The sequence below is a fragment of the Elephantulus edwardii genome, unplaced genomic scaffold (genome assembly GCF_000299155.1).
Source record: "Elephantulus edwardii isolate Elephantulus edwardi_28Jun2011 unplaced genomic scaffold, EleEdw1.0 scaffold00019, whole genome shotgun sequence".
In the NCBI taxonomy this organism is placed as follows: domain Eukaryota; kingdom Metazoa; phylum Chordata; class Mammalia; order Macroscelidea; family Macroscelididae; genus Elephantulus; species Elephantulus edwardii.
Window position 1 is genome coordinate 5,720,313 of NW_006399769.1, and position 14,850 is coordinate 5,735,162.

The window sequence follows — 14,850 nt, forward strand, 5'->3', positions numbered from 1 at the left end:
GCCTCCCGGATAATCTGTTCTGCATACAGGTTGAAAAGGTATGGAGATAGGATGCATCCCTGGCGTACGCCCTTCCCAATTTTGAACCATGCTTTGTGCTAATTAATGTTATTGTTGACTTCTCACTGTCATTAATGATCCTTTACTATGAATCAGGAACTTTATATAACTTCTTGTTGTTGTTGAGTAACATTGAGTTGGAACCAACTCATAGGTGACCCTCCAGCAGATTTTCGGAGGCTGTTAATCACACGAAAGGAGATTGCCCATCCTCCCACAGAACAGCTGGTGGATTCAAACTGTGCACATTAGGGATTGCAGTGCAGATTTCTTACCACTAGGCTATCAAAGCTCCCTTTATCGAACTTAGTAAATCATATTCTAAAAGATCTTGTACCCTTCCTATGAAATAAGTTCCATTAGCATGTTCATTTTACAGATATGGAAACTGAAACCCAGAGAGGTTAAGTAACTTGCTGAAAGACACAGGTGGCATGTGGCAGTTAATACTAAACTCCAGGTCTACCTCTTTAATTATGAGGTAACTGGTTACTAGTAAGATGGATGGATGAAGGGAAAAATGGAAAGGTTTGCAGGACTGCCTTGGGAAAGACAAAGGAAGGTAAGGATACTAAATATGGCTGTAGAAACACACTCCTGAAGCTTGAGTGGAGATGATGGGAGATAAATAGGTCAGATAAGCTGGTGCTATATGCTTTGTAAGCATTTACCATAGACAGAGCCTATGCGCTACAGTCCTGGGCACATAGAAACAGGAATGTCTGAACAGGATACTGCAGCTTTGCTGTCTCAGCATCCAGATCCTTAAGTTGAGGCAGAAGAGCCTCCTTCCAATGGAACCACGGCCCAGGAGAGAGGAGGTGGCCACCAGTGCTTGGAAAGGCAGAAAACTAAGACATATTTGGCATTTGGAAGGAGGAACAGTCAGAAAATAAAGCCCCTTCATTATGCATTATCTGCAACAAAGCAAAGCAAATTTACAAGCATATTATGGAAACTGTAGGAGAGGAAAATCACAGAAAGTTTCACTAGAAGCAAATTGGAAATGGAAATTGGAATCTCCCAGTACAGCACCGATTATTATGAATTTGAACAATGTAAAATGTTACTGATAGTCTTTGTTATGACCTTCTTTCTGTTTAATCTTAACAATTACACACATGTTCAAAAGACTTCCAAGGGCTCGTGCTCACCATACTTGCCCCAGTCCTATTTTCACCACTATTTTAACATCCTTAAACTCCCATACTCCTACACTGGGTGTTTTCTTCATGCCTGGACAGTACCTACTACATGCACGATATGTTCCCGGAGGGATGTGTTATGTTTTTGCACCTCAGGAACCTCTGCCCGCCTAACCAGGGAAGGGCAAACAGTAAGTGCTCAATGAATACCCAGCATGCACTTCTCTCCCTCCCGTGAACCGGGTGACAATTCTGAGACTTGCACTGAAAAGTGCAGAAGACAATTGGGTCCAGTTTTTAGCAAGATGGACCTCCTCTGAGGGGAGCCTGTCAGATGTGAGGAGGTGAGATTCCGGAGGAGCCATAAGCTGGGGGACCCCTGGTGGGAAGTAGAGGAGGTAGGGGTGGAAGAAACCACCTCAGGCCGGACAATGGAAATAACCAGCAAGCATGCGGGTCCTGGACCAAGCTTGACCTCCTGCAAGATACAAAGATGGCTCAGGGCCGGCCTGGGAACAATTCAAACTTGGAGGGAAATTGAAGAGCAGCAACATTTCCACTCATGAAGGCAATGAGGAGGCTGAGTATCTGTTCTATGGTCAGCTGTAGGCAGAGGGATTGATTTATAATATTATTATTTGGTAGAAAAGAACTTACTATGGGCAAATGTAAAAAGTATTTTTTTTGATAAGTTAAAGAGATTAAGGAAAATCGGGCCGATTTTGACAGAGAATGGTGTGTAAACGAGAGGTGTTATCAGTGAGAATCTGGCACCAGCTCCATTTTGTTATGGTGAAAAATATCAGTATTATTTACTAAGAAGATTAGGGTTGAATTGGAAGAGAGGCTGGTTGTTGTGTGCAGATGGAGATAAGATAAGGGATTTTACCTTCTCTGCGGAGCCAAATGCAGCACACACGGCGCTCTTATCTCGGAGCTGGCAAGCAGGGGGATATTAAGATGTACGTTGTAATTACCAGTGGCAGGAGCAAATTTCATAGCGACTATTTTAAACCCTAACAAAATGCCGGCCTTTAATTATACAGCTTTGAAATATTTTTCTCAGTTAATTGCAACGGGGGAAAATAAAATCAACCTCATATTTGAAACTGATTCTCACCGGGAAAGTCCTCGGAGCTCAGCCTGTGCGGAGGGCCTGCCCCGGAGCCCCTGCATTGCCCACCACCCAGGCCTGCACGAGCAAGAGCAGGCAGGCTGGGGGTCTTTCTGCCAGGAATTAGATCACCCGGTCTACCCCAGCTCTGAAAGCCTTCCTCCTGGGAATAATGCCTGATTTCTAGACGCTGGACACATGAGAAGCAAGGGCCATAGCAGCCGGGAGGCCTGTGACAGGTGCAGACACCCCCAAAACTGGGGCCTTAGGATATGCCCCCACCTCTCTCCAAGGCTTTAAGAAGGCAGACCGCTTCCTTCTATCCTGCTTCTCAGCCTCACAGTCTCTGCTCATGTCACTCTCCTTACCTGTAATGTAAAAAACAAATGTTGTTATGTGGGATATAGTTGAAACTGACTCATAGCTGACCCACCAGCAGGTTTTCAGAGGCAGTAAATCACATGGGAGGAGACTGCCCATCTTTGTCCCACAGAGCAGCTGGTGGATTCGAACTGTGGGCCAAACTGCGTACTGAACCACGTGCCTTTGGGTGACAGTTCAATTCTTTGCCACTAGGCCACTAGAACTCCCTAAAAAAGAAACACATAAATAAAATAAAACCTGAATAAGAGTAGGAACAATTGTCTGGAAGCGCCTATATGCTAGGATGTGCTCTTTGCCTGCTTTATTCCATGTAAACAGCATAGCAGCCATAGGCCAGCACTAGTTAGCTATGTTTTACAGCGCTGTTTCTGAGGTCCAGAGACTCCAAACCTTAAACTCATGGCTTTCCAGTCAGAACAAAGTCACCGCTGACCCTCTGGTGAGTTGAAATAGTCAGAGAGCTGCTGCCTTTGGGTTATAGCAACACCACTCTACTAGGGAGTAGGCCCCCGAGCTCCCTGGCGTCTAGAGAGGTAAAGTCCACAGTCACTCCCAGGTCCTGCCTGCCCTCAGGTATCCTTAAGTGTGATAAAGGCATCTGTCTTCTGTGTGGTCCTAAGTCATGTCCTCACCAGCATCTGCATAGGATTGATTGTCCACCTAATATGACCCATCACTTCTTATTATTCTGCCACCATGCTCCCTTCTCCAAAATGTCAGTGCTTCTCATTACCTATAGGACAGCAAACACTGCAATTGCTCCTTGAGGTCCTCAGCATTCTGGCCACAGCATCCTTTTCTCGCTATCTTTTTTCCTTCTAGTCCAGTACCTTGGTCTGGTTTCTGAAAGGATCACCCTCTATGTACTTCTCCATGCAGTAGTTCTTCCAAGCTCTGTTAAAACTGCATTTTGTCTCTAAAAGTTGGGCCACTCTCAGCCCCTCCTCCATCCTCCTGTAATGCCTGCTGCCCAGCACTCTCCCTGCACCTGCTGGTATTGCAGTGTTTGGATAATTTAGAGTGTAAACTCCTGAGGCTGGCTCTACTGTGCCCGACACCATGCACCCAGTGACAAGTTATTCTTTGGAGGTCCTAGTATTTGTTCAACAAGTATTTGTTGAGCAATAGATAGTCAATTATCCTTTAATATGTGTATTCTGTCTCATCTAGTAGATGTACACTCTCAGTCAGACCCATCTCTGATTGGAAGAGGGCTGGCAGTGTATCTCAGTGTCAGCTGGTGGAGAAACCTCTGAGCAAGGGGCTGAAAGCTGCCACAACCTTAGCTAGCTTGTGTCACCTACCCTCACAGAACCCTGATGTCCTTCTGTGTCAAATGGGATCACCCTATAGAGAGCTGGGAATGTGTGGGTCTGGAGCTTAAAAAGGATGAGAAAGGCTTCAGGAAGGACACAAAGGTGGAGTGTTGGTCAAAACCACATCCTTCTCCCAGGGGACGCCTGGGTTCTTTAAAAACTGGTTTGTTGGCTGGCACCAAGGAGAAGATCAATCTATACCACTGGCCCCTGGACTCTGGCCGCACACTCTCTGTGGACTGTAAGAAGTCTGATGGGCTGTCACTTGGAGCCAATGACTCCAGAATCTTCCTGGAGCTGTTTGAGGCAGAAAGTGGAATGCTGAGAGCCTTTCCCAAGAAGAAGGAAACAGTCCATTAGAAAGTCTGTGGCTTGGCCCATTTCTCACTCAGAGCTGTTGGAAATCATACTCTTGGAAAAAGATGGGAAGTGGGAGAGTAGGGTAGGAAAGGCAGCCCAAGGGATAGACTCTTGACTTCACTTGTTACAGTCACCTAAAGGGTACGCCGGTATGACTCTGTGATGTCAAGTTGTTACTCACAAGAGTAGGTTCTCATTGCATAGGTCACAGGCAATTGAATGGACGCACTTATATAACAAGAATGATGAGGCTTCACCTCACATACTTTGAGCATGTTGCTAAAAGAGGCTATTTCTTGGTGAAGGACATAATGCTGGGAAGAGTAAAGAGTGAGCAAAAGATAGGTGGATTGACATGGTAACTTCTGCAATGGGCTCCTGTGTGTCCAATAGTGTGAGGATGGCACAGGTAGAACAGCATTCAGATCTTTCGTTCATAGAGTCACTATGAGTCATACTCAACTCAAAGGCATCTAACAACAACAACAAGAACAACAAAACTTATATAGTCTCTCACTGAGCTCTTGAGAGCTGAGTATGGAAGACATTTTTATAAAGCAAGTACTATTTTGCTCCTAAATTTTTCTTTGTATTCTCAGGATTAATATGTTTAATTTCTCATGGAACTTCTCTGTAGCTCACAGGAAACAGATTCTTCAATGTTTCAGGAAACTTCTCATTTAGAAGGTTCTGAGTGGATTTCCTACTGAAGGGAAAGATTCTGTACTACTCAGTGGTTATCATCATCAATAATAAACATGAATATTAACCCATATTAACCCATAATTATGAATATAAATTAGTAATTATAATTCATAACCCAATTACAAAATGGGGAAAAGATACAGAGGAAGATATTTGAATGGTAAACAGACAGCTGAAGAAATGTTCCAAATAACTGGCAATAAGAGATGCAAATCAAAACCACAATGAGGTACCATCTCACTCCAGGAACAGTGGCAAAGTTTAACAGGACAGTACGTAATAAATGCTGGAGAGGCTGTGGTGAGATAGGAACTCTTATTCATTGTTGGTGGGATTGTAAAGTGGTGCAACCATTCTGGAAAGCAGTCTGGCACTTCCATATGACTCAGCTATTCCACTATTTGGAATATACCCTGAGAAAAAGAGAACTAAGGCACAAACTGAGATTTCATAGCAGCATTATTCACCACAGAAACAGCCCAAATGTCCAAACACAAATGAATGAATTGAGAAATTCTGGTACATTCACACAATGGAATACTATGCAACACACAGGAGCAGTGATTTTGTTAATTATTACCTAACTTGGAAAGGACTGGAGAGCATTACACTGAGTGAACTAACTTAGTTCCACAAGGATAAATATTGTATAAAACCGTTATTGTAGAATGAGTATAAGGATTCAAAGGGAGTAGGGAAGGGTGGAAGCAGAGGGATGAGAATGTACAGGGAGAGGGAGAGATTAATCATGGAGTTGTATCATTTGATGGGGGGGTGAGTGAAATTGGAAGAATCTGTTCTCAAAGACAATGTATTAAAATTTTGTAAATAAACTAGTATTAAAAACATAATAAACATTTATCTAGCACTGAGTAAATGTACCCACAGGTGAGTTTCTACTATTAATAATAGTAGCATATGGAATTATTTATTTTTTTTAACACGCAGAGTGCTGACTTAGACACAACACTTCACATTTGGTCTCATTTGATCTTGAAAAGATAATCTAACGGAAGCAACCACACAAGAAGGAAACTGGCAGAAGGCTATTACAATGTAACACTTGTAATTCATGTCAAGAAAAAACATGTATGAATTGTTTAATTGAAAATCATTTTCCCTCCTGTAAACTATCACTCAAATCACAACAAAAAGCTGGGGGAAGGTTTGGAGTGAGTACTTTTATTATCCTCATTCTACTGCTAAGAAAAGAATATAGATAATTTGCGGAGTCTACACTATTTATAAAGGATTACTGAACTCAGTCTCTCTCTACAGCAGTGATTTTAATCACAATGAACAGGTTCATATGGGGCCACTAGTTAGATGTTCCCAGATATATGCAAAAGGAAGATTTGATTATGTGTATTTAGTGCACACTCAGACTGTGTGTGGGTGTGTTTGTAGCAACCCAGCACTTTGCCTCTTGTTCTCAGTGCCCCTGACGGTTAGCAATAACTATGGTTCTTGATTGGGAGAAGGACGACTGATCAGCACACTCTCTGTCACAGTAGCTCTTCAGCCAAATAGTAGGAGCCAGCAAGCATGTGTTTTTGGTCACAGAACCCCAAGGTTGAAGACTGGGGCTTCATCTGTTATGAGCAACTGCAGCAGCCCTGGGGTTGTAGCCTTTGGGTGCTGGCTAGTGTTGAGGCTCTAGGAATTATTAATACTCTGATACTATCTTGATGGCTTTAGGAGACAGCCCTGTGGACTGGTAAATTACTGGTTGCTATAAAATGATATATTTTTTTCCTATTTCATGGTTATAGTTCATTCAGACAAAGAAATGTCTTTGCCTTCTACTGGAACTTCTTTGCTACTTAGAAAGAAAGAAAAAAAAAATCGCATAAAATCATGAAGAGAAGTTTCCTGAGAATTTAATATATTAGTAACTGAGAGCTCAGAAAATAAAATCCTTTCTAAATTTCTGATAGTTAACAAGTAGTTTCTCATCCTTCCTGAATGAATATCTCCCCCATTTCCAAAAGCCATACTACACAGGGAAGTTGGTAAACTGGAACATAGTCAGGGAAATGTTTGAAAATATGATGGCGTTTTCCTGATTTTTCTCCCAGAAGTACTTATTGGTTTTCTTGATTATTGGTTATTTCTGTAAACTGCACTGAAAGGATAGGATACATAATTTTAAGAGTTAAAGGCAAACTTATTTGTGTTTTCTCTCTGTTCCTCTTTATTGACAATATGCTTAAGTTGCTCTCTGGCTGGATTATACCATAATGCACGCAGTTTTTTAAAGTCCTGCTTGCTATAAGATTCACCATTGCTGTAGGTTTTCTCCTCTGACTCCAATTTTTGTCTTCCTTGGCTACACATGAAAAGCTGAGACCATTGGTGGTAATCTTATTTTAAAAGCTTACTGAAGCCTTTTGTTTTGCAATAAACGTAGAATTCAAACAGAGTTTGAGCCACCATTTGCCAGTGAGAGGCTATGGTGCGACGTAAATGACTTGCAAGGTGTTAGTAACTATTAGATGTTTGACTGAGAATCTGAGAGGTTTTGGTGGCAAGACAATTGTGACTATATCTAAGCATAATACCATAGGCATATAAAAATGATATTTATTAAAAAGTAAAAAGTGTAATTCCACAAGCTTACTCTCCCTATCTGTTCACATTTCATAGAAACAAGAATTTAAAATGTTCCCCCCCGGGCTTCATCTTTTAATTTACTTATGAAATCATCATTTTACCCCTCTTTAGTCAAAAGTTTCTGTGGGCAATACTAGTAGTTGTTCTTGGGGACCTTCAAGTCAAGTAAGACTCATAGTAACTCTATGACAATAGATCTGAAGCTTGCCCTATCCTGCACCATCCTCATGCATTGATCTCCAACACGATCAAGCCCATTGTTACAGTCATTGTGCCAATCCATCTCATTTCAAGTATTTTTTTACTTCTAAATATCTAAGCAACATGTTTATACTGTTATTTCTAGGTTTTCCGACTTTGGACATTGTCTAGTTACTTCCTATTAAGGAAGGTGTAAACGAGTGTACATAGCATGAGGATGATCAAGTCTGCCCTCTATTAACTCTACAAAGGGAAATTTTACCCTCATCAACAAAATCTACAACACAAAACATAATCCCAAGAGGTGAGACATTCCCCACCCCCAAGCTGTTGCACCTCTTTCTACTAATTCTAACTCCAATACTCCTGTCCTACTGGGTCTGAAATTCATTGCAATAGCTATGCAGACTTCATAGAAACATAGTCACAATTATGGGATTTGTTAGGGAAGTTAACAGGCATCAGGATAAAATCTGTCAATCCAGACATCTTCTAAAGCATGGTTGCAGGCCCTTTGGCTTAGGCCAGTGCCACAAAGTTCCCTTAGTCCTGCCAATAATGATGTCTTCTTCCCTCAATCTTCCAGCAAGCTTGGGTGAAGATCTCTGTGGCCCTGACTCTATGGGACCACAGTCTTAAGGTTAGTTCTGTTTCACTTCAGGTCTCTGATTCTCTGCTGCAATTGTGGATGCTGCTGCTGCTTCTGCCTGGAGCAGGAATCTCTGGCCCTGAAGGACACACACTGCTTCCTCTTACTTTTTGGTATTGAGATTCCTATTTTCTGCCACTGAATCTGCTCAACTTAATGGTGAAATTAGCCAATAACCTTGAGGATAGACGAATATACCCTATTCGTATGATCTCACCTATCCATGTGCCAAATTCAAAGTCAACATCTAGGAAAGCCATTTTGAACAATAAACTCTTTACATCACAAAAAGCAAGGAATTGGCTTTCTCACACTCTTCTTCCTTCCACTTACATATTCTTGCTCCCCACCAACACTCTATGCTTTACTTTTCACATGCACACAATTTAGTTTTCAAATAATTTTTGTGACATTAATATACATTATTTTTACTCCTATTTAAAAAAGGCATTGGTCAGCAGTATGGACTGGCTTCCAGGTGGAGAAATGGTCTGGAGCAATCTGTTCCTACAGAGGTATGATCTCTGTCTCAGGTGAGGCTTAAGCTGCAATGTTTACTAGCCATTGGGAGTGAATTGATTGTATCCGGCCTCCTATTTAAAAAGGCATTGGTCAACAGTATGGGCTGGCTTGGAAAAACAAGTTTGGAAGCAGGAGTGGCACCCACTTCCTACATAGCTTACATCCAGAATCTCTATGAACTTGGAGAAAAGATGAAAGTTATACAAGTGTTCAGGTCTATCATTCATAGGGTCGTTATGAAGTTGTCTATGACTCAACAGCACTTAACACCAACGGCAACATAGAGAGAGCTCTGTGAACCTCGGGGATAGAAAATTATGCTACCAAACCAAAGGTGGGTGATTTTAACCTGTGGCTCTCAGGCCTGATTTTGGTTGTTTTTGGTCATTTTACTAAGTAGAATGCACTGGTCTGTCCATTTGCTGTACAGTGGTAACTTGTGGTTGCTGTGATGCTAAACACTGTGACACTGATGTGTCAAATGTCATAATGGTTATCCATGGTAGACAGTGTTTGTTGGAACTTCCCGATTCAAACAAGCTTGGAAGCAGGAGTGGCATCCACTTCCGAAAAAGCTTACCTCCAGAAACTCTATGAATTGGAGAAATGATGAAAGTTATACAAGTATTCAGGTCTTTCATTCATAGGGTCACTATGAGTCATCTATAATTTAACAGCACTTAACAACAACAACAATTATGAAAATATTTATATGAAATTGCTTATAGTCTAAGGTATGGTTATAGCTAATTTCTTGTTTTTCCTTTCTCTGTGTTGTTGTTATGTGCTGTCGAGTCGCTTGTGACTCATAGTGACCCCATGTACAACAGCTCTAAACTCTGCTCTGTCCTGTGCCAATCGCATTGTCTCCGACACACCCATCCCGATTACCCCAGTCACTGAATCAATCCACCTCATCAAGGGCCTTCTCCTCCTGTGCTGTCCCTCCACTCTCTCAAGCATGATGTCCCTCTCCAAGAACTGGTCCCTCCTTAAAACATGTCCAGAGTATGTTAGACAGGCCTGAGAATCCTTGCCTCGAGGGAGCCGCCAAGTTTAACCCTTTCCAGGATGAATCTGTTTCCTTGGCTGTTGATGGAACCCTGAATACTCGTCTCCAGCACCACAGCTCAAAGGCATCAATTCTCCTTCTATCCTCCTTAGTCATTGTCCAACTCTCTGATGCGTAACAAGTGATAGCAAAGACCATGGCCTGTATCAGATGCACCATAGTCTCCAGAGAGACACCATTGTTCTTCAGAACTTTGGAAAGATCCCTAACAGCAGACTTTCCCATGGCAATGTGCCTTTTTCATTTCCTGGCTACTGAAGTCAAGAGTGTTGACTGTGGAGCCAAGCAAATTAAAGCTGTGAACAATATCAATCTCTTCGCCATCCATCCTGATGCTACCAATTGGTCCACTGGTGAGAATCTTTGTCTTCTTGACATTGAGCCTCAATCCATATTGGAGGCGGCAGTCCTTGACCCTCTGCAGCAAGTGCTTCAGGTCCTCCACAGTTTCAGCCAGCAGGGTTGTGTCTTAATCTGTGTGCATAACGCAGATTGTTGATAGATCTTCCACTAATCCTGATACCACATTTCTCCTCATAGAGCCCAGCCTCTCAGATAATCTGTTTTGCATACAGATTGAAAAGGTATGGAGACAGGACACATCCCTGGCATAAGCCCTTCCCAATTTTGAACCATGTAGTCTTATCCTGCTCTGTTCTGACAACTGCCTCTTGGTCCAAGTATAGGTTTTGCATTAGCACAATCAAGTGTTCTGGCAGTCCCATTCTTCTCAGAGTCAGCCACAGTTTGTTATGATCCACACAGTCAAACGCCTTTGCATAATCAATGAAACACAGATAGACATTCCTCTGGTATTCCCTGCTCTCAGTTAAAATCCATTTAAGATTAGCTACAATATCCCTAGTGCCACGACCCCTTCTAAACCCAGCCTGGACTTCTGGCAGCTCTCTGCTGATGTGCTAGTCCAGTCGTTTTTGGATAATCTTCAGTAGAATCTTGCTTGCATGTGAAATCAATTAGATTGTTCTATAGTTTGCACACTCTGTTGGGTCACCCTTCTTTGGGATGGGAACAAATATAGATCTCTTCCAGACAGTTGGCCAAGTGGTTGTTCTCCAGATTTCTAGGCACAACTTGGTGAGCATATCCAGGAAAACATCTGTTAGCTGAAATATGTCAATTGTTATCCCATGTATTCGTGGGGCCTTATTTTTTGCTATTTCTTTCAAAGCAGCCTGAACTTCTTCCTTCATCACCATAGGCTCTTGCTCATATGTTGTTTCATGAAATTTTTCTGTGTCTGCCAATTCCTTTCGATACAGTGACTTGGTATTTTCCCCCCCAACCTTCTTTTAATACTTCCTGGATCATTTAATATTCTGCCTAAAGCATCCTTGATTTTAGCAACTCGAGGTCTGAATTTGTTCTTCAGTTCCTTGAGCTTAAGGAATGCTGAACGAATTCGGCCCTTTTGATTTTCTGACTCCAATTCCTTGCATATTTCATTGTAATATTTTGCTTTGTCATCCCGTGCTGACTTTTGAAATCTTCTATTCAGCTCTTTAGTATTTTGAATTCTTCCTTGTGCTTTGGCTTCTCTGCACTCCAGTGCAACATTCAGAGTCTCTTCTGATATCCATTTTGGTGTGTTTTTTTTTCCTCTCTCTCTCTTCTGTCTTTTTCAATGACCATTTGTAATCTTCCTGGATGATACCCTTGATATCCTCCCACAGCTCATCTGGTCTTCGCTCATTAGTGTTCAAGGCTTCAAACCTGTTCCTGAAATGGTTTTGAAATTCAGGTGGGATTGACTCAAAGTCATATTTTGGTTTCCCGTGGATTTGGTTTAATTTTCCCCAACTTCAGCTTGAACTTGCATATGAGTAGTTAGTGATCTGTTCCACAATCAGTTGCTGGCCTAATTTTCACAGCGGATATTGAGCTTCTCCGGTGCTTCTTTCTGCAGATGTAATCAATCTGATTCCTATACATACCATCATGTGAAATCCATGTATATAACCTGAGTTTATGTCTCTTAAAAAATGTATTTGCAATGAATAAGTCATTGATCATGCAAAATTCAATCATTCTCTCTCCAGCTACATTTCTTTCACCAAGTCCATGTTTTCCAACTACTGAATCTTCTTCTCTATTTCCAACTTTTGCATTCCAGTCACCCCTTATTATCAATGCATCTTGATTGCATGTTCGATCGATCTCTGACTGTAAAAGTTGGTAGAAATCTTCTGTTTTCTCTTCTTTGGCTCTGGTTGTTGGTGCATATATCTGAGTGATGGTGGTATTCACTGGACTTCCTTGTATGCATATGGATAGTATCCTGTCACTGACAATATTGTACTTAAAGATGGATCTAGAAATTACTTTCTTAACTATGAAAGCAACTCTTTTCTTTCTGGTTTACTTACAAATTATGTATGTTTGTATACATTGTTTTTCACACTAGATCTTTCCTCTTTCCTCTTACCTTTACCCACCCCTCCTATCACCCATCAAATTGTGTAATCTTATCTTTGACCCCCCTCACCTCCACCTCCTGTCCCCTATACTTAACCGGTGGAGGAAATACCATGATCAAGAGGGTGGTTTTTCCAGGGTGAGGCTCAGTCATTGCACTTGTTTCTTTGTTTTAAGTCTCTTTTGCTTTGTGTTCCACCTGTTGTTGTTGTTATGGGCATTCGAGTTACCTGTGTCTCATAGTGACCCTATGTACAGCAGCTCTGAAGCCTGGTCCTGAGCCAGTCTCACTGACTCTGACACACCTACCCTCCATTGCCCTAGTCACTGTATCAATCCATCCCATCTGAGTCTTCCTTTCTTGTGCTGTCCCTCCACACTTCCAAGCATGACGTCCTTTTCCAAGGATTGGTCCCTCCTGACCACATGCCCAAAGTAAGTAAAACAGTGCTTCAAAATCTTAGCCTCCAAGGGAAACTTGATTTCACTCTCTTCCAAACAGACTTATTTGTTTTCTTGGTGGTCCATAGTATGTCAAGACTCTTCTCCAGCACCACAACTCAAAGGCATCAATTATTCCTCTATCATCCTTAGTCATTATTCAGCTCTCTGTTACATAGTAAGTAGTTGCAAAGGCCATTGACAGGATTAGGTGCACCTTAGTCTCTAAACTGACATAGTTGTTTCTCAGTACTTTGAAAAGGTCCCTGACAGCACATTGCCCAGTGCAATTTGTTTTTTTTAAATTTCCTGACTCCTGGTGCCAAGAGAGTTAACTGTGGAGCCAAGCAAGCTGTATCTGTTAACAACCTCAATCTCTTCTCCACCCATTATGGTGCTGCCAATTGGCCCAGTTGTGAGAATCTTTGTCTTCTTGATATTAAGCATCAAACCAAATTGAAGACTACAGTCTTTGACCTTCTGCTGCAAGTGCTTCATATGCTCCTCAGTTTCAGCAAGCAGAGTTGCATCATCTGCATAGTGCAGCTTGGTGATGAATCTTCCTCCAATCCTGATGACACATTCCTCCTCATAAAGTCCAGCCTCCTGAATTATTTTTTCTGCATATAGATTAAAAAGGTATGGAGACAGATGCATCACTGAAGCCCTTCCTTCCGGATTTTGAACAATGCAATGTTTTCTTGCTCTTTTCTAAGTACTGCTTTCTGGTCCAAATATAGGCTTCACATAAGCACAGTCAAGTGTTATGGAATTCCCACTTTTAAGGTTGACTACTATATGCTGTAATAAACATAGTCAGATGCCTTTGCATAGTTCATGAAACACCAATAGATACACTTCTGGTACTCGTTGGCTTCTGTTAAGAGCCATTTGACATTGGCGATAATGTCTCTAATGCCACGGCCTCTTCTAAACCCAGCTTGTATTTCTGGTAGTTCTCTGCCAATGTACTGTTCCAGTCATTTCAGGATAATTTTCAGCAGAATTTTGCTTGAGTGTGACATAAGTGATTTCATATGACCTACTATGCTGGAGATGAAAAGGTGAGAAAAAAATGGGATCACTTTCATAGTTATAAGGCCATTTCTAGATCCCTCTTGAGATACAATGTTGTGAGTGGCAGGATAATATCCATATACATACGAGGCAGATCAGTTAATACCACTATCATTTAGACTTATGCACTGACAGCCAGAGCCAAAGAGGAGGAAATAGATAACTTCTACCAACTTTTGGAATCAGAAATAGATCGAACATGTAACCAAGATGCATTAATAATAATGGGTGACTGGAAAGCAAAAGTTGGGAACCAGGAAGAAGGATCAGTAGCCAAAAAATATGGATTTGGTGACCGAAATGAGGCTGGATTTAGAATGATTGGCTTCTGCACAATCAATTTATTCATAGACGCAGCATGCAGGAGAAAAAATTCTGTAGATTATTACCTAATTTGGGAGGGGCTGGAGAGGATTATGCTGAGTGAAATAAATCAGTCCCACGAAGACAAATATTGTATAAAACCATTATTGTAGAATGAGTATGATTATCCAAGTGGGGTGAGGGTGGAAGTAGAGGGATGAGGATGTGCAAGTGGAGGGGATTAATCACGGCATTGTACAATTTGATGGTTGGAGGACTAAGGGAAATCAGAAGAAACTGGTCTGAAAAAGATGTATTTAGAATTTGTAAATAAAGTAGTATAATTTTAAAAAATCAATAAGGGGGAAGAAAGAAAAGAAACATAAACACAGACTATACACATACTGTTGATTTCACATGCAAGCAAGATTCTACTGAAGATTATCCAAAAA